Source organism: Canis lupus, chromosome 8, assembly GCF_011100685.1.
Source record: "Canis lupus familiaris isolate Mischka breed German Shepherd chromosome 8, alternate assembly UU_Cfam_GSD_1.0, whole genome shotgun sequence".
NCBI classification, from domain to species: Eukaryota; Metazoa; Chordata; class Mammalia; order Carnivora; family Canidae; genus Canis; species Canis lupus.
The window spans coordinates 18,681,363-18,704,906 of NC_049229.1; positions in this window are offsets into that span (position 1 = coordinate 18,681,363).

Here is a 23,544-nt window from a genome sequence, read left to right on the forward strand (position 1 = left end):
AACTGAATTATCTTCTGATAAAGAAATTACAAACTGAGTTAGTGCTTGGTCTGGATTATATTGAAAGACTATTCTAATTCATAAATTCCATGAATCTGGTAGACACTTGCAGGGAATCCATTATGTCATTTATTATAAATTAACAGGCCGAGAACTGAAAGATTAAATGACTGTCAATAAATTTGTCATATCCTATTAAGAATGACAAAAACAAAATGCACTTCAGGAAAAATATGTGAATCTTGAATAATATTTCAAGTTAATGAGTCTATAAGGGGCTGTAAATATTGTTAATTCTATCCTTTGTTTCCTCTTTCAACTCACTCAGGAAAAGTAAACGCATAATTGACACTGACTTAAGAGTTTTAAATGAGTATAGTTAGTCAGAATAATTAAACCAGCCTGAAAAAATGCATAGTTGATCCTTGAACAACACAGATTTGAACTGTGTGGGTCTACCCAAAAGTAGGTTTTTTTTTTTACAGGACTCTGTAAATGTATTTTATTTTTCTTATGATTTTCTTAACACCTTTCTTGTCTCTTATTTTATTATAAGAATACAGTAAACCATGCCTCCTTTTGCCTTGCATCTTATATATGTCTTTATTTTATTTTAGTTAAAAAGTAATGTGTGCTATACAAAAGAGGCCAAAAAATACATAAAGAAAATATCAATAATCTGCTTTTTCTATTCTTACAATCCCACATCTTTCAAATTAGCCAAAAATTGCCAATCCGTTTACTTTAGTATTTTTTCTCATGCTTTTTGTATGTGTGTATTAGATGCATGAACATATGTATTTTTATTTACTACAATTTTATATCATAGTAATAAGCACATACTTCATGCACTCACTAGCAACTTTTGACATAATTTAACAAAATACCATAAACAAAATTTCAATTGGGCAAAAATAGTAGTAACTAATTATTCTACTTAATTAATTTTTTGAGAAGGCAAATATAATATTATTTAATAACAGTTCCCCAACAATCAATTGTTCCTTTTTTTTACACCGAGAAAAGTTCCCTACTGCAATATTTTTGTTAGTATGAATTCCAAAACTGGGATTATTTGGTCATAGTACATATGCATTTTTAATTTTTAATATTGTCTTCCTTTGTTTTACAAGTGTTTTAGCTTTTTAATTAATCCACAAACACCTTTGCATAAGTCTGTTTGCCCTTTTTTCTTCAAGAGAACATACAGTAATCTGAGATCAGCACAGAATTTGATAATTGGGGCAGCCCGGGTGGCTCAGCGGTTTAGCACTGCCGTCAGCCCAGTGTGTGATCCTGGAGACCCGGGATCGAGTCCACCTTGGGATCCCTGCATGGAGCCTGCTTCACCCTCTGCCTGTGTCTCTGCCTCTCTCTCTCTCTGTATCTCTCATGAATAAATAAATAAAATATTTTAAAAAAGAATTTGATAATTGAAACCCATGATACATTTGGGCACACTTTTAATTTTTTTGTTTCTTTTTTAAAATTTTATTTAAATTCAATTAACTAACATATAATGTATTATTGGTTTTAAAGGTAGAGGTCAGTGATTCATCAGTCTTATATTATACCCAGTGCTCATTACATCACATGCCCTCCTTAATGCTCATCATCCAGGGACCCCATTCCCCCCAACCCCCTAGTCTCCAGCAATCCTCAGTTTGTTCTCTATGATTAAGAGCCTCTTACGGTTTGTCTCCCTCTCTGATTTCCTCTTGTTTTATTTTTTTACTCTCTTACCCTATGATCTTGTTTTGTTTCTTAAATTCCACGTATGAGATCATTTTGATAATTACCTTTCTCTGATTGACGTATTTTGCATAGCAGAATATCCTCTAATTCCATCCATGTTGTTGCAAATGGCAAGATTTCAGGTTTTTTGAAACTTCTTTTAATGTAGTTTGTTGACTTGGTTTTTTTTTTTTAGCTATAGCTTGATTGATTGATTGATTGATTGATTTTTGTTTTTATTGATTTTTGATTTGCCAACATATAGTATAACACCCAGTGCTCATCCCATCAAGTGCCCTCTTCAATGCCCATCACCCAGTCACCCCACCCCCCTACCCAACTCACCTTCCACAACTCTTTGTTCATTTCCCAGAGTAGGAGTCTCTCATGTTTTGTCACCCTCTCTAATTTTTCCCATTTTCCCTACTTTCCCTTATAATCCCTTTCACTATTTCTTATATTCCCCATATGAGTGAAATCATAGGATGATTATCCTTCTCCTATTGACTTACTTCACTCAGCATAATACCCTCCAGTTCCATCCACATCAAAGCAAATGGTGGGTTTTCGTCCTTTCTAATGGCTGAGTAATATTCCTTTGTGTGTGTGTGTGCGTGTATATACATATATATATACATACCACATCTTTTTTTTTTTAATTTTTATTTATTTATGATAGTCACAGAGAGAGAGAGAGGCAGAGACATAGGCAGAGGGAGAAGCAGGCTCCATGCACCGGGAGCCCGACATGGGACTCGATCCCGGGTCTCCAGGATCGCGCCCTGGGCCAAAGTCAGGCGCCAAACCGCTGCGCCACCCAGGGATCCCTACATACCACATCTTTATCCATTCATCTGTGTTGGGGTTAGATGTAGACTTTGGGAGCTGTTACCAAGAGGTATTATTTTCTCTTTAATTACTTTCTGTATTCAAAAGCCTTGATAATATCTTGCATGAAGCAGTTGCTCAATAAGCTCCATTGAATTACTGAAAATTGATCACTTGCCCTTAGTAAGTAAATTCCCATTACAAACAATACAGCTTATTATGGTCAATTATTAGGTTGTTTTGACTAAATATATCGGTAATACGTTTTAAGCTTAAGTGCTTTTTTTTCAACGTGAAGGGCTACCCTGATCCATGAGTCCTTTAGTTCATCTTGCTTGAGTCCTTTAGAGAAAATTCAGAATGTAATGTTTTAAGAATATCATTTTATTTTCCATTTGCCACCATGTTTTCTTCAATTGGAAATATAATCTTGGAATTTTAATTTGAGAAACCTCTTCATTTACCAGATCATCTCTGTTTTACTTTACTTTTGTTTTTGTTATTGACAATATTTAATCATGGGTAAATTTTCTAAATACATTGATGGGAGGAAATGATGATGGCTATGTTAATAAGTGTTTCATTGAATTTTTGAACCAGCAGAGCAATAGCACATTATAGCCTATCTCTGGAAGAAATATATCAAGCACCACAGGTTACGGGTGTCAAAAGACAGCAAGTTTTGATATTTGTTGGGTAGTTGGTGGGGTGGGAAGAGGGCATGAGTAGGGGTGAACCAGTTCACTACCCAGGTGTGATCTACCATTGAGAATGAAACCTGGAATCATGAATTTTTGGCTAAAGTGAAATGAACTCCTAAAATAGAGATGCTGTATCAGAACAAAAGTGGCTCTGGACAAAATCTACCTCCAGTAAATGTCTGACCTAAGGCAAATTATCATGATAATTTTCTTCATTGTGATTCTGAGAGCCCTGTGGACCATTATAATTCTAAGTTACCTAAAATCAGTTATTACATTTAAAAAGTCATTTTCTAAAATAGACCTAGAGTAATTAAGTCTCTTTTAAAAGCAGGTATAGTTATGATTTATACAGAAACATTATGAACTAAAACTTTTTTAGGAGGTAAAATGTTATATTCTGTGAACCTGTTGGAACCCAAAAGCTGCAGGTGTTTCTTTGAAAAATGACATTTCCATCATTTACCTGACAAGCAGAGCTGAAATATCAAAGTTATAAACATTCTGCTTGTGTGCCAGCTGCTGTTTCCGTGGAAACAGCCTGAGTTGTAAAAGGAAGGTAAATGTCTTTAACATAAAATTTCGAGGTTTTGAATATTTTACTAAATATGTATTTGGATATATCTGACATTTTTGAGATAATTAAAATGTTTATTTTGATTATTTTATGCACATTTATATATACGTATATAAGATCAAATATTATTAAACTATTAAGTAAGGGGTGCCTTGGTGGCTCAGTTGGTTAAGTATCTGTCTTTGGTTCAAGTTACAATCCCCGGATCCTGGGATCAAGCCCCCATATCAGGCTTCCTGTTCAGTTAGGAGGCTCCTTGTCCCTTTCTCTCTGCCCCTCCCCCTTGTTTGTGCTCTCTCTCTCTCTCTGTCTCAAATAAATAAAATCTTTTAAGCCAGAAGGGCATGCTCACGGGTCTGCCCATTCTTGGAGATACCTGCTTCAAATTCACCAACACCAGCAGCAACAATCAGGACAGCACAGTCAGCCTGAGATGTGCCTGTAATCATGTTTTTGATAAAGTCTCTGTGTCCTGGGGCATCAATGATGGTCACATAATACTTGCTGGTCTCGAATGTCCACAGGGAGATATCAATGGTGATACCATGTTCATGTTCAGCTTTCAGTTTATCCAAGACCCAGGCATACTTGAAGGAGCCTTTTCCCAACTCAGCAGCCTCCTTCTCAAATTTTTTGATAGTTCTTTTGTCGATCCCACCACATTTGTAGATCAGATGGCCAGTAGTGGTAGACTTGCCCGAATCTACGTGTCCAATGACGATGATGTTGATGTGAGTCTTTTCCTTTCCCATTTTGGTTTAGGTTTAGCGGTGGTTTTCATGACACCTGTGTTCTGGCAGCAAACCCGTTGTTGTTGGTGTTAACAAAATGGATTCCACTGAGCCTCCCTACAGCCAGGAGAGATACTTGGAAATCGTTAAGGAAGTCAGCACCTACATTAAGAAAATTGGCTACAACCCCGACACAGTAGCATTTGTGCCAATTTCTGGTTGGAATGGTGACAACATGCTGGAGCCAAGTGCTAACATGCCTTGGTTCAAGGGATGGAAAGTCACCCATAAAGATGGGAATGCCAGCGGAACCACACTGCTTGAAGCCCTGGATTGCATTCTGCCACCAACTCGTCCAACTGATAAGCCCTTGCGTCTGCCTCTCCAAGATGTCTACAAAATTGGTGGTATTGGTACTGTACCAGTGGGTCGAGTGGAGACTGGTGTTCTTAAGGCTGGTATGGTGGTCACCTTTGCTCCAGTCAATGTTACAACTGAAGTAAAGTCTGTTGAAATGCACCATGAAGCTTTGAGTGAGGCTCTTCCTGGGGACAATGTGGGCTTCAATGTCAAGAACATATCTGTCAAAGATGTTCGTCGTGGCAACGTGGCTGGCGACAGCAAAAATGACCCACCAATGGAAGCAGCTGGCTTCACAGCTCAGGTGATTATCCTGAACCATCCAGGCCAAATCAGTGCTGGATATGCATGTGTGCTGGATTGTCACACAGCTCACATTGCTTGCAAGTTTGCTGAGCTGAAGGAAAAGATAGATCGTCGTTCTGGAAAGAAGCTGGAAGATGGTCCCAAGTTCTTGAAATCTGGGGATGCTGCCATTGTTGATATGGTTCCTGGCAAACCTATGTGTGTTGAGAGCTTCTCTGACTAGCCTCCTCTGGGCTATTTTGCTATTCGTGACATGAGACAGATGGTTGCTGTGGGTGTCATCAAAGCAGTGGACAAGAAGGCAGCTGGAGCTGGCAAAGTCACCAAGTCTGCCCAGAAAGCTCAGAAGGCTAAATGAATATTATCCCCAATACCTGCCACCCCAGTCTTAATCAGTGGTGGAAGAACGGTCTCAGAACTGTTTGTGTCAATTGGCCATTTAAGTTTAATAGTAAAAGACTGGTTAATGATAACAATGCATCGTAAAACCTTCAGAAGGAAAGGAGAATGTCTTGTGGACCATTTTTTTTTTTTTTTTTTGTGCGTGTGTGGCAGTTTTAAGTTATTAGTTTTTAAAATCAGTACTTTTTAATGGAAACAACTTGACCAAAAATCTGTCACAGAATTTTGAGACCCATTAAAACAAAAGTTTAATGAGAAAAAAAAATATTTTAAGAAACTATTAGATAACAAATGCTTTTATTTTAATTTTAATCTTGCATGATATAATGTCTAACTTATAAAATTAATTGTACCAATCACAAATATATTGATTATTGATTATTTATTTATTTATTATTATTTTTTTAAATTTTTATTTATTTATGATAGTCACACAGAGAGAGAGAGAGAGGCAGAGACATAGGCAGAGGGAGAAGCAGGCTCCATGCTCCGGGAGCCCGACGTGGGATTCGATCCCGGGTCTCCAGGATCGCACCCTGGGCCAAAGGCAGGCGCCAAACCGCTGCGCCACCCAGGGATCCCTGATTATTGATTATTTAAATATTAGTAAATATTCATCAAAATCTTAGAAAACAGTGGAAATGGCATATGTAATATTTTATATTGTTTATCTAGATTATTTTTATTTATTTTTTATTTTTTTAAAGATTTTATTTATTTATTCACGAGAGACACAGAGAGAGAGAGGCAGAGACATAGGCAGAGGGTGAAGCAGGCTCCATGCAGGGAGCCTGACATGGGACTTGATCCCTGGACTCCAGGATCATGCCCTGGGCCAAAGGCAGATGTTAAACCTCTGAGCCACCAGGGATCCCCTAGATTATTTTTATGAAGAAAGAATCAAATACATTGTTGGATTTTTTTTAAAGATTTTCTTTATTCATGAGAGACACAGAGAGAGAGGCAGAGACATAGGCAGAGGGAGAAGCAGGCTTTCCACAGGGAGCCTGATGTGGGACTCAATCCCAGACTCTGGGATCACCACCTGATCACTACACAGGTTCCCCCCATTGTTGAATTTATGTTGATGGAGTCCAATATTTTCATCTTCTATTTCTCTGCCAATACACACAAAGTTTGATATAGGCAAAAAAGTTATGGCATGATGTCTGATGCAAAATAGCAGCTATTATGGAGTAATCTTGATATTTTCTTGACCTTTATAACATTTAAATTTGTAATATGTGATAAGTCAGTGAAAGACCTTTGCCTTCTTCAATATACCTTCTTTTTTTAAGATTTTATTTATTTAGGGATCCCTGGGTGGCGCAGCGGTTTGGCGCCTGCCTTTGGCCCAGGGCACGATCCTGGAGACCCGGGATCGAATCCCACGTCGGGCTCCCGGTGCAGGGAGCCTGCTTCTCCCTCTGCCTGTGTCTCTGCCTCTCTCTCTCTCTCTGTGTGACTATCATAAATAAATAAATAAATAAATAAATAAATAAATAAATAAATAAATAAATAAGAAAATAAAAAAAAAAGATTTTATTTATTTATTCATGAAAGACACACAGAGAGAGGCAAAGACATAGGCAGAGGGAGAAGCAGACTCCTTATGGGCAGCCCGATATGGGACTTGATCCCAGGACCTTGGGATCATGATCTGAGCCAAAAGCAGATGCTCAATCACTGAGCCACCCAGGTGCCCCAACATATCTTCTTAGACATGGAATTTATAAAGCAATAACTTTTATAACTTCAGGAAAGATTAAAGTATAACTTTATGATGCCCTTTATGTATAAGAACCAAGGATATTTAAAGTGCCAGGCCCTAAGAGCATAGCACTGGGTCATATTATTAAAAGATATGCTTTACTCTGTTATCAATAAGGCATTGTTAAATGTTGCTTCCATTATTGCAGTTACTTGGGAGATGAGTTTTTAGTAGCAATGACAGTTATTTGAAGAGTTTCCTAAAGCCCAATAGATTAACTTCAATTTCAAAATTTATAATCATGGATGGGCCGAGCCCCTGGCAGACTCTGTATCATTATCAATTCTTAGTTAACTTTGTTATAATCCAAAACAGTACATATATTCCTCTCATAATATTTGAAAAGGAATTGATTCTATTGCCTCTTGTTAGGTAAACTAAATGGAAGACATATTGATCTTGGATTAAAGCATTTTTAAGTTTCTTAATACTGTTCATTAATATTTTCAAAACACTGGGATAAAAATATATAGTATTAGAATTATTAAAAATCAGATAAACATATACATATAAACATTTTAACTACATTGGGTGATTTTTAGTGGCTGTGTTAAATATACATTTTAAAATAAGATGTTTAGAGATGCCTGGGTGGCTCAGCAGTTAAGTGTCTGCCTTCAGCTCAGGGTGTGATCCTGGAGTCTCAGGATCAAGTCCTACATGAGACTCCCCGCAGGAAGTCTGCTTCTCCCTCTGCCTATGTCTCTGCCTCTCATGAATAAATAGATAAAATCTTTAAAGCCAAACAAAAATAAAAAAGATGTTTAGAATGAGTAAAGATTATTAACTTTATAGCAATGAATTTTCTTATTCTTCAGGTTATCTATGATTACATCTAATTCTGAAAGTGCTAGAAGTTAATGTTTCTGTATTAACTCTGATTCTTTTCTCTACTACACTATCGAGGAATAACCTGGATCTTAGGTTGAGAAATGTGAATTTGTTGTAGCCATAGCATATAATTCAGCAGCTTTAGAAATTCAGTGAGATTCTACATGGAATATTATTTTTGTAAATCAGCTTAGGTTTTATTAGGAATAAATGTCATAAGACTTCTATCTTTTTGACCTTTTCTATGCTTTAATTAGCTAAGATCTATTTCTTTTTCTCTTCCCACTTTCTGTATTTTCCCTTCCAGTAATAACCTGGTATAATGCTTTGACCCCACTCTGAAAAAATAAAATAATATTACTCATTTTCAATCTGATTGTATTTCATATTACTGATAAAAAATCATTTATAGATAATAGTGTTGGTGGAAAATATAAATTGCAAGTTTTCATTATCATCCAAAGTTGTTATATATTAAGTATATCATGTGGCTCAATCAGTCACAAACCATTGTTTCTGCTATCCCCTTCCTTCTCTATTCTTACTCTCTATCATAATACAGTAGCTCTGGAATGGCTAGATGGCTGGTCACTTCTGAACATGGATGGCTACAGTGTCCTCACTCCCAAACCATGTCTCAGCCCTTCTTACCTTCCTACGTGTATCCTCTTCTCTACTTTTAGTTGTGGAGATTGTTCTGCCAGTCTTTGAGTCATTTCCTGGATTATTTACAATGATATGAGCATTATCTAGTTGTATCCCTAGGATGAGGTCCTCCTACTCCACTATCTTCCCAGCCTGTTATATCTCATATTTTAGCAATCATCTAAGTTCACTTGATTGTTTAATTTTTATCTCTTAACGATTTGATTAGTTATTTTAGGGAGAGGGAGAGAGCACTGCAGTGGAGGAATGGGTAAAGGAAGAGGAAGAGAATCTCAAGCAGACTCCCCTCTGAGCACAAAGTCCTGAGATCATGACCTGAACTTAAATCAAGAGTCAGGTGCTTAAATGACTGAACCACCCAGACACTCCTAAGTTCACTTTAAAACTAATGTTTGTCTTAGTTCTAACTTGATAATTCATTCTAATATGCACATATTTTATGAAATTATAGTTGTATGCAGGATTTTCATTTTAAAATTAACAACTAAAGAAAACCTTAAGAACTCATCACAATTACATTTGAATATGAACTTAGGTTTGTTTTCTAGTTTTTCATTTCACTAGAGATGTCAATTTGTTAACTACTCTTAGGATTAAACAGAAAGAATGATAAATAGTTTTCTTTGTTGTGAATATCTGAAAGAGAAATGATTTTATTATTATTTTATTATTAGAAAACTCACAAACATCCTATCATTTTCAACCATGAGAGTAATCTACTTAATAGGAATAGAATTGTCTGTGTGTTGATTATGACTTACTTGAATGCAATCTGCATGACAGCAGGTTTCTGTCAATTTTGTCCACTTGTTACATCTAATGTGCCTATAACAGTGTCTAGCATCTAGGTGAAATTTAGTAATTTTTGAATGAATGGAAAACTCTATAGTTTTAAGTTATTTTGCTAACTATACTTTGATAGATGAAGAATATGCTATGAGTTTATTGTGTTTATATATACATATGCTTGTTGCATGTGTAACATATATATATACACTTATATATATACATATACATATGTATATGTATATCTATATCTATATCTATCTATCTATCTATATATACTTTCTTTTCAACTTTGGGAAGTGAAACAACAAATTATTGAATTAGAAATGACAATCTAGGAAATTAAATTATAAAAATCAGATTTAAATGGACCAGGGGGATTACTGATATGGGACAGTCTATTTTTGAGCCAATGTAAGTCTTACAAAATAATTCTCTAATGTGATTGCAAATGTGTCTTAGTTTTTCCTTGTCTCTAGTTAGTGGTAAAAAAATAACATCTAGTTGATGAATCACTATTCTATAGCATGCAGGGAAATTTCTGTTACATGGTATCATTTAATTATCAGCACATATAAAAAATAATTAATCTCAAAACCCACAGGCCTGAATGGTATTTCCGTATATTATATTATATCATATGCTTAGTTCCTTATAAATAGCTATTTAAATATTGTGAGAGTCTAATCCATGACAATCTGAGTTTCTGTTTAATATTTTGAGTATCATAGATACAGATTGAGACTAACAGGAAACACAGGAATTAAAAATAAATAATATATAGAGCATAACGTCTGACATGATAGTTTGAGGAGCTACAGAAACCATTGCTCAGGGAAAGTAGTGAAAATGATTAAAAATACAAAAAACATTGAAAAATCTATGTAAAAATCTTAAGGGCAAAAGGCAAATGAAGAAAATCTATTGAAGAAACTCAAAATTCAGTATGAAAGTTGAATCTGCAGAATTTGAAAAAAGACCATTTGTCTTCTCCTTCAGCTCAGAAAGCAAAGACCCTAATCCAGACTGATGCACATAAAAGCACAGGACTTCCTTTCTTCTCAGGTCTCAGTTGGAAGACTTTCTTCCCAAGTCTTCTTCCCTAGGACAATGTTGGTGTTTCTTTTCTTGCCCCCAGCTATGTGGTGCTGAGGCTGTCTTAGATAAGTTCAGTTAAGAAATGGGATTCTTTTCTTTAACCTAGCCATTATTCATGGAATGGAGGCTATTCCTTGGGTATGGTGCCCTGGGAATACTGGGGCTCTAATCACTCTTGATCTTGCTTTTGAGGCTGTTCTTCCACACCAGAAGAGATGAACCAAAAGGACCTCAGACTGTTGTTTCCTCTCCAGCAAGCAGTCAGCTCCTAGAGCAGATGTGACACTCAAAGAAAAGCTTGTCATTGTCAACCTCGGCTACAGAACCCTGGCTTAGTGATTTTACTGGTCAGAGAAGAATGCCTTAAAAAAGAAAGTGCCCTGATCTTTTACAAAAGGAACTTATTTCATTTTCATCAAGGTATGGAGAAGTTTAAGTTTAAGGGTGCTCTTAAGCATAGTAGAGATTATGATGAAAGGCAATTGGGAAGGGTTTAAGAGACTGGCTAAACTGTAAGCCCAGTAGTTTCAAGAGAGAACTAGGGGATATGACAACTAGAGGAGTCCTCCTGGGTCAAAGTAAATATCAAACACTGAATTCAGAAACCATCTCTTCAAAGGAACCAGAATTTGATGGAATTACTTTTTAATTTATGCCAGAAGGCATTGTTGAAATAAGAGAGCAATTAGCTGGCAGTTAGTGGAACTTAACAGCTGTGCCTGGTCAGGGAAAGAGGAGAGGAGCCCTATCAAAATCACCGTCAGCCCAGAGTGAACCAGATTCACTAAAAGCTCATCTCCCAAAGGAAGAATATCAGAAGTTTAAGACTATGTGTGTGTGGGGGGGAGGGGGGGGGCGGGGGAAGGAGGAAGGTAGGATTGAGTGTTACTTCACTAAAATAATTCAACCAGTCAGTAAACAAATAAAAAAGCAAATGACAGTAAAAGTCCCAGGAGAGAATGAGACCAGTACTCAGAGTTACTACAATGTGTTATCTAAAGTGTTATGTTTCCAACAACTATAACAACAACGACAAAATAGGTTGCTTATACAAACAATAAAGTAAAACCCATACACTGGATAAAAAGCAGGCAATCAAAACTGCCTGTAAAAGTGACAGATACCAGAGTTAACAGAAAAATACTCTAAAGAACCCATTAGATTGACAGAACTAAAGGAAACCATGATCAAAGAAAAAAAGGAAGTTATAGTGAAGATGTTGCATTAAATAGAGAATATCAATAAACAGAAATTATAAAAAGTTAACTAAGTAGAAATGAAAAGAGTTAAATAGTGCAACAATTGAAATAAAAAATTCCAGAGAGGTTCAACAGATTTGAATTCATAGGAGAAAGACAATGTGAACTTGAGATAGAGTAGAGGCCATGCAAGCCAAGAACAAAAAAATCAAACAAAACAAACAAAAAGAATGAGGAACTTCAAAGAAATATGAGGAAGAGGTAGGCAAACCAAAAAAATGCAAATTGGGTGTTCCAGGAGTTGAGAGAGGAAGGAGAGGAAATAATGTTTGAAAACTTCCCATCTCTTTTTGTAAAATAATAACCTTCACATCTATGAAACTCAACAGATTTTAAATAGGATAAATGCAAAAAGAGCCACAAATAGACACATCATAATAAAAATATTGAAAGTCAAAGACATGGAAAAAAATCTTGAAATAAGTAAGGAGAAAAATCATAGATCACTTACCTGGGAATTTAAAAAAGACCAAAAGCTGACTTGAATAGAATATATCAAAAGACAGTGGAATAACATATTTGAAGTGCTCAAAGTAAAAGAAAACTGTCAAACAAGAATTCTGTATCTAGCAAAACTGTATTAAAAAAATGAAAGCTAATCAGTGACTTTCCAAGATGAAGAAAAAAATAAGAGAATTTGTTACTAAAGGGCCTGTCTTACAAGAAATATTAAAGAAAGTTTTTCAGGTAGAAAGAAAGTAATCTGATGTGGTAATTCAAATCTATACTAGTAAAGGTTACAATGTAGTTACAAAGATCAGTAAGAATCTATATTTTTTCTCTTTTCTTCTCTTTACTGTTTAAAATGCCATTGTATAAAATTATGTATGAAATTATGTATATAATTTGTATATACATAAATATGTATATAATTATATACATAATTTTATATTACACATATAATATATAAAAGTGTATACATGATATATAAAATATATAATGCGATACAATGCATAATTATAGCATGTCTAATTTCATATTAATATTTACACAGTATATATAGTGTATATAAATATGTTGGGCTTATAACATTGAAATATAACATACAACATATTTGGCAATAACAGAACAAAAAAAAAACACATGTAAGCAAAGCTGGTTTAGCCTAAGGAAATGACTAAAGATAGTAACTAATAATTATAATGAAGTATTGTTGGATTTGCACATTAATGCAATATGCATAATGATAATAACACAATGAGAGAGAAATACAACAGAGATATAAAAGTATAATTTTGTATATAACAGTAGAATTAAGGTGGTATAAGTTGGAAGCTGATTCAGATAAGTTGAATGCTATGTGGTAAATCTTAGAGCAGATAGTTTAAAAAAACCTCAAGAATACAGTTTAATTACTAAATAAATTAAAATGTTATGTTAGAAAACATTTACTTAATGCAAAAGAAGGCAGTAAAAGGGAAATAGAAGAACAAGACAACATAAGACATATAGAAAACAAAAAGTAAAGTGGCAAAAATGTAATTCCAAATATATCAGCAATAATGTAAAAGATACAAATAAAGTGGGAGTAAAAATAAAATATAAAAAATATTTCAAACAGCAACCACAAAAGCACTAGAATGGTTGTACCAATACCAAACAAAATAGACTATAAAACAAGAAATGTTTCTATTGGTAAAGAGGAACATTTTATAATTATAAAAGTGTCAATATAACAATGGGTTATATAACAAGAATAAGCATATATAGCATTGAAAAGCCCCCCAAAAATGTGAAGCAAAGATTAAAATAAATGAGAAAAAATAGACGATTCAATAATAATATTTAAAGTCTTCAGTACTCCATTTTCAATAATGGTTAGAACAACTAGACTGAAGATCAACAAGGAAATAGGAGAAACAAAGATATTATAAACCAAGTAAACCTAACAAACATCTATGGAACATTCTACCCAAAACCAAATATACTTTCTTCTCAATGGCACATGAAATATTTTTCAGGATAGAACACATATGAGCCCATGAAACAAACCTCTACAAATTTAAAAGTATAGAAATAATACAAAATGTTGTCAGAAATGGCAATAACTTATTTTTTATGGCTGTGTAATATCCCATTATATATTTATATATATCACTTTTTTATTCATTCATCTATTGATGGACACTTGAGTTGCTTCCATTCGTTGGCTATTATAAATAATGCTGCAATAAACATAAGGGTGCATATATCTTTTTGAATTAATGGTTTCGCTTTCTTTCAGTAGTGGAATTATTGGATCATATGGAATATTGAAACTATGTAACATTAAATGTCACTATACTCAAATTGAAAAAAAGCAAAAGAAATTGTACAAAAATGTTGCATTTGGGATCCCTGGGTGGCGCAGCGGTTTAGCGCCTGCCTTTGGCCCAGGGCGCGATCCTGGAGACCCAGGATCGAATCCCACGTCGGGCTCCCGGTGCATGGAGCCTGCTTCTCCCTCTGCCTGTGTCTCTGCCTCTCTCTCTCTCTCTCTGTGACTATCATAAATAAATAAAAAATGAAAAAAAATAAATAAATAAAAGATGTTTAAAAAAAACAAAAAAAACAAAAACAAAAATGTTGCATTTGATCACAATGGAATGAAATCAGTAATCAATAGCAGTAGAGAAAGCGAGGCACTTATAAATACATGTAAATGAAACCACATGCTCCTAAATAACAATGGGTCAAAGAAAAAATCAAAGGGAAATAAGAAAATCATTTGAGATGAGTAGAAATGAAAATAAAATATTTATAGGATGCAGCTAAATCAAAGCTAGAGGAAAACTTATAGTAGTACATGACTACATTAAGAAATAAGAAATATTTCAATAACCCACTTATTGAGTAGAGTCTGATAGATAGCTCTCCAGAGAAGGTAAACAAATGTCCAATAAGCATGTTAAAAGATTCTCAGAATCATTAATCATCAAGAAAATACAAATCAAAGCCACTATAAGATACCACTTCACATCCACTGAATGTATATAATCAAAAATAGCTATCTCTACATTCTCACCAACACTTGTTCTTTTCGTATTTGGTTTTCTTTTATAATTAACATACAGTGTTATGTTAGTTTCTAATGTACAGTTTAATGATTTAACATTATTCAGGGCTCATCAAGATAAGTGTATTATTAATCTCCTTATATTTCATCCATCCTCCCACCCACTACCCCTCTGGCAACCAACAGTTTGTTTTCTGTATTTAAGAATCTGTTTTTTGTTTTGCATCTTTTTTCTTTGTTCATTTGCTTCACTTAGATTCCATATATGAGTGAAATTGTATGATACTTGTCTTTCTCTGTCTCGTTTCACTTAGTGTTATACTCTCTAAGACCATCCATATCATTGCAAATGGCAAGATTTCATTCTTTTTAATGGCTGAGTAATAATCCCTAGTATGTGTGTATACAGACGTCACATCTACTTTATCCATATGGATTTATATATGGATACATATGGAGATATATATATATATATATATCACATCTACTTTATCCATTTATCTATGGATGGACACTTGGGTTGCTTCCATATCTTAACTATTATAAATAATGCTACAACAAACAGGGCTGCATATATCTTTTCGAATTAGTGGTAATTATACTTAACAATGTTTAAGGAACATCCATATTATTTTCCACAGTGGCTACACCAATTTACATTTCCACCAGAAGTTCATGAGGGCTCCTTTTTCTTCACATCTTTGTCAACACTTGTTATTTCTTATATTTTTGGTACTAGTTATTCAGACTGGTGGGAGTAGATATCTCAATATGGTTTTCAATTACATTTCCTTAATGATTGATTAGAAGCTGGGCGTCTTTTATGTATCTATTGGCCACCTATGTCTTCTTTCAAAAGATGTCTGTTTAGGTCTTCTGCCCATTTTTAAATAAGATTATTTGCTTTTTGGGTGTTGAGTTGTATGAGTTATTTATATATTTTGATATTAACTCCTTATCAAGTAGATCATTTTCAAATATCCTCTCCATGGTAAACAATACTTATTGTGGTGAGCATTGCATAATATATGGAATATAAAATCACTATTTTGTACACCTGAAACTAAAATAACATTATGTCAACTGTACCTCAACAAAAACCAATGTTATTATTAATATAAGCAGAAAACAAATTTACACTTTCCCACATCATGTGGCAATAAGCATCCATTTCCAAAAGGACTCCTCCATGAACCATATATATAGGTGGGTATGAATATTTTATGAACACAGTGTTTTGAAACCTGGCATTTTGTCACAAAATGAATTATACATCTTTTGATATCAAATATAATGTGTACCATAGCGGCATATGTCATGGCTATAGACTGTCTGGCTCCACTATTTAATCTGACTCCAGTTCTTAGGTAAATTACCTAAAGAGAAGGGACACCCCTTTGAAGGGATCATTTGCTTTAAAAGAGTATAATAATTATATGTCATTTAATTACATTGAAAGCACTTGAAATGATATTCTGACCCACCTTCTTTGTTACCCAAGTTTATATTACTCTATCTTCAAAGAAATTAAGCTGACATAAAAAATAACAGATATAATCATTGTTGCCAAGATGTGGAGAAATCAGAACCCTCAGACTTTGCTGGTAAGACTCTAAAATTACACAGCTGCTCTCAAAAACAGTTTGGCAGAATGAACAAAAAATTGCCCTTGAATGTTAGTAGCAGCATTATTCATAATTGCCAGAATTTGGAAATAGCCCAAATGCCCATCAACTGATTAATGGATAAAGAAAGTATTCCCTACAAGGGAGTGTAATTTGTCCATAGTGATAATGAACTTCTGATACATACTAACACATGGATGAATTCTGAAAAAAATCATGCTAATTGAAAGAAACCAGTCACATACACCTACTTATCTGATTTAATTCATATCAAATATCCAGAGTATAGAAATATGTATACTATGTTTGGAAATGTATATGTATGGAAATATATATGAAATAGACGTTTGTATATGGAAATATATATTTATATATACATAAATATATATGTGGGAATATATATTTATATATGTATATATGGAAATAAAAATACATATGTATATATATAGAGAGAAAGTAGATTAGTGATTGCTTAGGAGTGGCTGGGGTATGGAGATAAGGGGGAATAGCTACAAAGAACAAGCTTTCATTTTGAGATTATGAAAACATTTTAAAATTGGTGAGGATTACACGTATTTGTGAATGCAGCAAAACCATTGAAGTTTTCATTTTAAATGAATAAATTGTATATTATATGAATTCTATCTCAATAAAGCTGTTAAAAGTAAATAAATAATGTGTCGAACTAGTTTTTTAGAAATTTTATATCTAATTTTATGAAATACAATGTTATCTGTTTTCAAATAATTTACTGAATATTCCTTATCTCAATTTCTTGCTGGTGACAAGTATACAGAATTCACAACTATTCCTGGAAGCTGATAGAATTCCGGAGTTCACTGTCCTACCTGGCCTAAGACATTTGATTTTATGATCTTGACCCATTGTCTAAGTAATGCCAAAATTTGCTTACTTATTAGGCTTATTGAATACATCGGAGGAAATGAACAGACCAATCTTGTTATAAGAGGGATTGTACCTGGCTCATCTTATTCTAATTTGTTTTCCTTTTCAAATTAGTGAATCATATGTTATTTTTTTATTTGTCCTAAGTAATACAGGTAGCCACAGTTCAATAACTTTTCCCAAAATTTTGAAGACCCAGAAAAGAACAAAACCATGCATATATAAATTATTGTTATTGTAGTAATCTACTCTAGTATTTTGATTGCTAGTTTTAATGCTTATTATTAAAAGTAACTGAAAAGGAAATAATTACTATTATATAAAATAAGTTATTCATGATGATGACTTTATTTATATCTTTTAATGGTACATTGATCACAATACCTCTGTTTAGGGAACTAACTAGTATACCCCTAGTTTATACTTAGAGAGGGCATCCTACTATAGGGTATATAATATGTGGCCTATTTGGGGCCAAGGGCTAATGAGAAAATGGTGTAGAGCAATGCAATGAGAAACTAATATAGAGTAGTCAGATTTTCATGTAAATAAGGAAATGTCTGAGATTGTTAGTAGAGCTAATGTATGAAGAAAGTTGTGATAGCTATAGGAATATTAAACTTATGGAGGAGGGGGAAGCCCAGGTGGCTCAGTGGTTTAGCGCCATCTTCTGCCCAGGGCTTGATCCTGGGGACCTGGAATCGAGTCCCACATCGGGCTCCCTGCATGGAGCCTGCTTCTCCCTCTGCCTGTGTCTCTGCCTTTCTCTCTCTCTCTCTCTCTCTCTGTGTCTCTCATGAATAAATAAATAAAATATTTAAAATAAAAATTATGGCACCTGTTTGGCTCAATTGGTTAGGTGTCTGACTTTTCATTTCAGCTCAGAACATGGTCTCAGGGTCATGAGATCAAGCCTAGTGTCTGGCTCTGTGCTGAGCATAAGAGTCTGCTTAAGATTCTCTCTCTCCTTCTCCTTCTCTCTTCCCCGCCCCCATCTCTTTCCCTCCCTAAAAAAAATTATGGAGAAGAAATTAAGAGTAGATAGAGACAAATAGTATATAGAGAGAAGACAAGGAAAATGGACAAGGAAAAGGAAAAGTCAAAATTCCTGAAGGGGAAACCATATGACATATGAAAAAATTATAGCCAGATACATCTTGATACTATAAAGATTATCCATGTAAATCTTGACATTATTTGCACTTCAGAAATGAGCAATAGGCTTCTTTATATAGATATTTGACATTTAGTTGGAAAAAAAATCTTTGAGAATCCTATTAAGTGAACTTCTCAATAAAAACATGTTAAAATTCTCTTTTAAGCTTTTTTGAAATAATGGATCCAGAAGGTATTTATTTCTTTAATAGTCTTTCTTTCAGAAGTCTCTAAACATTGCCATGTCATTTAACTTATTCTTGACATCTTGACCTTTTTCCCTTTAACAACTGTCTCTATTACGAACAGCAGTTTCACATCAATGCTTTCCTAGCCAGAATGCCAGAAAAGGTTTAATCTGAAGTTTGATTATTTTGAGAGCGATGGTTACAATTCTCTAAATGATATAGATCTTGAGCTTTCATTCATGAAATAATGTTGATTTTAAGGTAGTATTTCCAGTTAAGTATATACAAAGTTGAAAGTACGTTAAGCAATGTCAGTGCTCTTCATACATTTTTCTTTTGTCAGAACCCTTGCATTTTCCGCCATAGATCAAAACAGTGCTTGTGAAACAAATCACCATCTTTATAGAACAAAAATTTAAAAATGCTCTTGTTAATAATTCCTAATAGAAAAGCGATCAATTTAGTATTAATAATTTGGCAAGATTACAATGCTTGATATATTTTCTTCCATTTTTATTAAAATATATGCTAATTATATATACATATATAATGAAATAAAAGTATTGAATAATATGGGTAAAAATGGAAATGTGAGGTTTAAAGTGTTATATTTGCCTCAATATTTCAGCATTTACATATTATTTTAACTCAGAATTGTGAAATATGCATACAGCACACCTAAACCAGAATAGCTACATGGCAGATGAGGAGTAGACTAGAAACATACTTACCCTTTATTTCTTCAGTTCACAGACATAATACCTACCCTTTTCAGAAACTAGGATATCAACTGTCCAACCACAGTTAAACTAAGATAAAGGTCAGTGGAATATTTACCCATATCAACAAAGACCCATAAAATGTCATTGTGTTACTAGAGTATCATGTAAATGAGGGATCTCAAGAGAAAAATACCTTTCCAATTACCAGCCTATACTTTATGTATCTCCAGAAAGTAGAAGGAAGAGAGAAACAAAAAAGATCTGTAGAAATTATTTCCTAAAACAGGAAAAAAGAAAACCTGCAAACTCTTCAAATGAATAAATCTACTATATGTTTAGTTAATAAAAAGGAACAAATATAGACTATTATGTTGAACATTTAGAAACTTAGAGTGAAAGAATTATCCCCCCCAAAATTCCAAACAATTGAAAATAAAAATATACTGCCATCTACAAATGGAATTCAGTTTGACTACAGATTTCCCATAATTAACTAACTAGTCAAGAAAGCAGTAGATTAGTATCTTGAGGAAGATCTTTGTAATCTACAAAGATTATAAAATTCCTGAAGAAGAGACGGAAATTTATGAAGGCCAAACACTAAATATAGGCTTATTAAAAGGCCAAGGCATAATCCCAACATCGTAGAATGGTCTCTCCTCCATACATTAATCCTATAGTCTAAACCTCCAGTATAAGAACAGTGGATTACATATAAAGATTTACATCACATAGATTGTCTCCGTGTAGCAATACATATGGAAATCCAAAAGCCTACAAGTAAAGCAAAAACAAGGACAGTAAAGAAATTTGAAATCTCTGGTACCTATAGCTACAATAAATGTTAAACATATCTCAAATTCTAGTCAGATTATCATAAATCCTCACACTAAGGGCCCATTTACCTTACTATCTATTATCTTCTGTAAAACATCTTAATTTAATTTTATTTTTTTAAGATTTTTTATTTATTTATTAGAGAGAGAGAGAGAAACAGGCAGAGGGAGAAGCAGGCTCCATGCAGGGAGCCCGACGTGGGACTCGATCCTGGGTCTCCAGGATCACGCCTTGGGTGGAAGGCGGCGCTAAACCGCTAAGCCACTGGGGCTGCCCAGCATCTTAATTTTAATTAAAGAACTACAATGACACACCAAAAGGTAAGAATAAAAGATTCTGAAGAGACAAAACAAAAGAACAAAAGTCAGATATGACATATAGATTGGAATTATCAGTACAAGAATTTAAAACAACTATTATTCAGGGTGCCTGGGCTGTTCAGTAGGTTAAGCACCCAACTCTTGATTTTAGCTCAGGTCATGATCTCAGGGTCATGAAATCAAACCCTGAGTGGGTTCCCAACTCAGTGGAGAGTCTGATAGAGATTCTCTCCCTCTCCCTCTACTCCTCTCCCAACTTGTGCTCTCTGTCTCTCTCTTTAAAAAAAAAAAAAAAAAAAAAAAATATATATATATATATATATATATATATAATAACTGTATATCATGGGTCTAATGGAAAAAATAGACAATATGCAAGAACAGATGGGTAATGAATGATATTAGGGACATGGGAACTCTAAAAAAGAATAAAAATGAAATGCTAGAAATCAATAACTAAGTAGCAGTAATCCAGTAGCAGAAACTCAGAAATGAGTAATCCCTTCAAAGTGCTCATTCATTGACTAAGGCAAGTATCAGTGAACTGAAGATACGTCAAGAGAAAACTCCCCAACTGGGAGAAAATATTTACATAGTTTATGTCTCCTATAAGACTGATCCTAAAAATATGCAGAAAGTTGTTCAATCCCAACAATAAGAAACAAAAGCCCAAATAAGATAGAATCGAATGACCTGAACTAAAGCTAATTCATGAAGATAAACCAATGTCAAATAAGTATATGAAAAGTACTCAATAATATTTGTCAGGGAAATGCAAATTTAAACAACAGTGAGATATTACTACATGTCTATCAGAATGGCTAACATTTTTTTTAATGAAAATACAATCACTTACAAGAATATGAAATATGAGGAATTCTTATTTGTTGCTGGTGGGAATGAGCAATGGTATAGTCCCTCCTGAAGAAAGTTTGGCAGTTTCTTGCAAAGTTAAACATAATATTACCATACCAGCAATTTTGTGCCTGGATATTTGCCCAATTGATCTGAAAACCTGCATGTGAAAGTTTATGGTAGTTTCATTCTTAATTGTCAAAAGCCACACCAACCAAGATATCCCTTCAGTAGGATGAATACATAGATACTGCTATGTCTGTATGGAATACCATTCAAAGATAAACATTAATGAACTATTACCATATACATCAACATGGATGAGCCGTAAATGCATATTGCTAAGTGAGACAAGCCTGTCTGAAACAGCTGCAAACTCTATGATTCTATTTATGTGACATTCTTGAAAAAACAATCTAGACTAGCTGTTGCCAGGTGCTTGGTGAGGATTTGAATAGATGAAGTTTCAATAGATGAAGCTCAAAGGGAGTAACTGTTAGTATGGTAAAGTCACTCTGATAACTCTAATAGTCATTACATGACATTATGCTTTTGTTAAAACTCATAGAAATTTATGGCACAAATAATACATGTGAATAAAGCAAAATTAATTAGGGAATTGGGAGACCTCAGGATGGAATGTGGAAGGTAACAAAAGAATTTAACTGTGTTAAAATGTATGGTAAAACCTCACTTAATGGGATTGGGGAAAAGATTTTATCTAAGTAAGTTTGGAAATAAGTGAACACTTTAAGGGCAAAAAGAACTGTACATTAGCATTGTACTCTGGTTATGAGGTTATTTCTCATGGGTGTGCGGGTTTACACATTACATGTATACTGAGATTTTTAAAAAGGAAGTAAATTGATGGTGGATGGTGGGAGCCAGGTTTCTGGTGACACGGGAGGTGATAAATAAACAACTAGGAAGGCTAGGAAGAACCATGTAGTACTAGATTAGGGCTGGATACTTCAGTATGAATTCATTCAAATTTAGTTCTAGATTGAAATAAACATATGTGAAAGCATATAGATAGAAGCAATAAGCACCCCCGGTACCCAGATCTTGGTTTCTAATAACAGTATGAAAAGAGAAGAAAATTAACAACTTGACAGTAGAATAACCTGATGAACATAACCTCTATCAGGTCATGAAAGTTATTGTTAGTAACCTATACACTCAATGTAATCATAAGAAAAACATTAGACAAACCCATATGGAAGGACAGCCTAAAAATTACATTATCAATATGCCTCAAAATGATCAATGTCATTAAAAACAAGGGGAAGCCTTCAGAACTGTGACTACAAGGAGTCATGATGGCTATAGATAATGTGGTAGATTGGATGGGGTTCCAGAAGAGAAAAAAGATATTCAGTAAAAATTAAGGACATCTAAATAAATTAGGGTTTAATTAATAATCATGTGTCAATATTCTTCATTGTGTTACAAGTTTACCAAACAAATGTAAGATATTAACAAAGGGGAAACAGGACATGGTGTAAATGAGAACTCTGTATTATCTTTGCAATTTTCTATAAATGTAAACCCATATGAGCGAAACCATATGATGATTGTCCTTCTCCGACTGACTTACTTCACTCAGCATAATACCCTCCAGTTCCATCCATGTCGAAGCAAATCATGGGTATTTGTCATTTCTAATGGCTGAGTAGTATTCCATTGTATATATAGACCACATCTTCTTTATCTATTCATCTGTCAAAGGACATCGACGTTCCTTCCACATTTTGGCTTTTGTGGACATTGATGCTATTAACATTGGGGTGCAGGTGTCCCAGCGTTTCACTACATCTGTATCTTTGGGCTATCTTTCTTTTGATATATTTCTTTTTTTAGTTCACTACCTTGATTCTCTATTACCCAGTGG